The following is a 3,760-nucleotide window of genomic DNA, read 5'->3' as shown; positions in this document are numbered from 1 at the left end:
TTCTCGATCATGTCGTCAGACCGGCTTGTGCGAGCCCGAGGTTGTTTCGCTTTGTTGTCACACAATGTTCTGCCTTCATTAAACTGTCACACCCACGAACGCACTTTCGACACATCCATAACTCCATCACCACATGTCTCCTTCAACTGTCGATGAATTTCAATTGGTTTCACGCCACGCAAATTCAGAAAACGAATAATTGCACGCTGTTCAAGTAAGGAAAACGTCGCCATTTTAAGTATTTAAAACAGTTCTCATTCTCGCCACTGGCGGTAAAATTCCATCTGCCGTACGGTACTGCCATCTCTGGGACGTATTGACAATGAACGCGGCCTCATTTTAAAACAATGCGCATGTTTATATCTCTTTCCAGTCCGGAGAAAAAAAATCGGAGGCCTTAGAACTTGAATGCACCTCGTATAAGACATTAACTAGCCACAGCTACAACATCGTTTTCTGTGCTCTAACTCAGCGGAGAAAGGAAACGCGTATTTAGCGTCGCCTAGACGTTCACCGTTGGTTCTCGCCTGTTCCTGCACGTGCACGCATCTTGTGATTAATGGATATTTAACGATGTATCTTAAAGTTTCTCGTGTAAAATAGGCTGGACGCACGTGATTGGAAAGCTACAAAAAACTGTATGTAATGAAACACATACAGATCCTTACATAATAACTCTTCACTCATAACCTGTGTTTATGTCAAGCCCTTCGAATATGACCTCCCCGGTAACATTGAAACTTCTCCTTTCAATGTAAAGAATGACTGTGCTGGTAAACTTCTATGTTATTTGATACAGAAAAAGCTGAGTAAAACTCAACGTACTCAGGCGGTTTTATCTTTACTTATTCTGATCATCAGTAAACTGACACACAATATTTTTAGCGCAATGCAATCTGACTTTCAATAATCCCTACAAAGGAATGGCTCTGACCAGTACGCGACTTAACTTCTGAGGTCATCAGTCGCCTAGAACTTAGAACTAATTAAACCTAACTAATCTAAGGACATCACACACATCCATGCCCAAGGCAGGATTCGAACCTGCGACCGTAGCGGCCGCTCGGCTCCAGACTGTAGCGCCTAGAACCGCACGGCCACACAAAGGAATGGCCCTGACTAACAATAACCTATACCTTTCATGAATGACTTACCTCTCAAAAATCTTCGTTACTCGAACTACTGCAATACAGCGAGCGCCAATACTGCGAGCTAAATAAAAGATTCTAACTACTGACGGCACTAACTACTGATAGGCATAGTTAGCAAATGAAAGATTTTGCTAGAGAACAAACAATGTATTTACCTTAATAGTGTTCAAAACGTGACATCCGTTTTACAAATTTCTTTTTTCTGACGGACACACGTCCAGATCGTCCGCTCATAGTAACCTCTCAAAACTCTGGCATCTCTCTCCCCACATCCACCGCAGCTGGCGGCTCACCTCCAACTGCCCAACGCTACGGGCTGTTCACATCCAACTGCCCAACACTACACTAGCGAATATTCCAACAATGTGTCCAGCCAGTCACAGACTAACACAGAGTAATCAGCGATTTTCATACACAGCACTACGTGGCGTTACCAACATAAAAACCTAAACAGCCTACCTTACAATATCATAGGATGAAGACCTATGGAAGAAAGGTGACGCTAGAAAACATGGTGAAGACGATGGCGCATGGTAAAGTCTTGGGAGAGAGGTCTTTGCTCCACAGAGTATGTCAGACAGCTGATAGTGACGAAGGTCAGACACGTTAGATAGCTGGCCCACCTTAAAAATAAACCAACAGCAGGTGCCTTGAGATAATGGCATCCCTGCCTAAAAATATGGTGGTAAACCTTTCGGGATTCTATGATCCCTGTCTAAACCCATCGCTGATTTCATGTGGCAACAAAATCTGCAATCTCAACATTTTTAAATAAAATACCAGATACTATTGAGCTCCTTGCCTACATTTTGTCTCATTCTCCACTTTTACCCTCTTTTTTTCTTCTTTATACGACTTATGTATACTAATGTAATGTCTTTCAGTGTCACATTCAAAATATACACGGTCCAGTCACACCGATGTGACCACCGCCTATGTTCGATGTTATCATGCAATAACCACTCACAGGCGGCAGATGGCAGCACCAGCAGTGCAGGATTAGTAAAGCGTGTTGGGGGGCCGCGGAAGGCAGTGAAGTCGTTATCGTAATTCGGAAACGGAGCGAATTACCTGACGTTCAAAAGGGCATAATCATTTGTTTTCGGGCCCGGAGTGGAAGTATTTCCGAAACGGCTGATTTTGTAAACTGTTCGCGCGCTGCCGTGGTTAAAGTATACAGTACATAGCATACAGGCGCTATACGAAACAGGCGCCGAGGCAACTGTGGTGCGCCACGAGCCATAGATGACAGGAACGATAATTAACTGCCGGCCGGAGTGGCCGTGCGGTTCTGGGCGCTGCAGTCTGGAACCGAGCGACCGCTACGGTCGCAGGTTCGAATCCTGCCTCGGGCATGGATGTGTGTGATGTCCTTAGGTTAGTTAGGTTTAATTAGTTCTAAGTTCTAGGCGACTGATGACCTCAGAAGTTAAGTTGCATAGTGCTCAGAGCCATTTGAACCATTTTGATAATTAACTCAAGACCCTACGCTATCGACAGGCGTTGATATACATCAACGGGGACAGTTGAAAATGTGTGGCCCGACCGGGACTCGAAACCGGGATCTCCTGCTTACAGGGCAGACGCTGTATCCATCTGAGCCACCGACGGCACAGAGGATAGTGCGATTGCAGGGACTTATCCCTTGCACGGTCACCGTGAGACCCACATTCCCAGCTTAATGTCCACACGCTAAATTCGTAGTGCCCCTGCCCATTACACTCATTACGCGCGGCAGACAATCTTACCGAGTCCCGTAAGACTTCGGGCAATACGTGTCCATCCAGCACAGAAGAAGAAGGTCAATGGGTGGTTAGCCTCAACTATATGAAGATGGTATCTGTTCATTAAGTTGGGAATGTGGGTCTGACGGGGAGCGTGCAAGGGATAAATCCCTGCAATCGCACTATCCTCTGTGTCCTCGGTGGCTCAGATGGATAGAGCGTCTGCCATGTAAGCAGGAGTTCCCGGGTTCAAGTCCCGGTCGGGGCACACAGTTTCAACTGTCCCAGTTGATGTATATCAACTCCTGTCGACAGCGTAGGGTCTTGATTTAATTGTCATTTCATTCTAGAGCGCTGCATGGTCAGCGATGGAATCTGTTCTTTCGGGCATGTCCAAAAGAACAGATACCGTCGTCATATAGATTACAGGGCTGAACGACGGCTGCGGATATGTGTACGGGCGAATAGACGTGCAACTGATGAACAACCGACAGCTCAGATGACCAAGAGGCTATCAACAGTGTCTCCTCGACGACCATTCTGCGAACGTTGCTGCGTATCGGCCTCCGCAGCCAGTAGCCTGGTGCATGCACCCTTGCTGACTGCTGTTCATCAGCGACGAAGGCTGGAATTTGCACGCCATTAGCACAGCTGGACCTCGACTAAATGACTAAATGTGGCCTTTTCAGATGACTCACATTTTATGCTCCATCGGGTAGATGACCGCTAGCGTGTACGGCGTGAAACATGTGAAAGCAAACACACTGCTTGCTTTATGGCCTGGGGAATGTTTTCGTGGCCTTCCCTGGATGGGATCATGTCCGCCACTATCGTACAGTTTGTTTTTCCTGGGTACGATGGCATCTACCAGCAGGACAATGCAAC

At 46.6% G+C, this 3,760-nt stretch overlaps 1 non-coding gene across 1 annotated transcript; it reads left to right on the top strand.

Moving 5' to 3' along the window:
• Positions 1 to 3,069: 3,069 nt before the first annotated feature.
• On the top strand, positions 3,070 to 3,143 carry Trnat-ugu (transfer RNA threonine (anticodon UGU)). Its single transcript has one exon. It is a non-coding gene; the product is annotated as a tRNA-Thr (tRNA).
• The last annotated feature ends 617 nt before the right edge of the window (positions 3,144 to 3,760 follow it).

Source organism: Schistocerca serialis, chromosome 9, assembly GCF_023864345.2.
Source record: "Schistocerca serialis cubense isolate TAMUIC-IGC-003099 chromosome 9, iqSchSeri2.2, whole genome shotgun sequence".
Taxonomy (NCBI): Eukaryota; Metazoa; Arthropoda; class Insecta; order Orthoptera; family Acrididae; genus Schistocerca; species Schistocerca serialis.
Note: the sequence above shows the minus strand (reverse complement) of the source record. Positions and strands in the feature narration are given on the sequence as shown.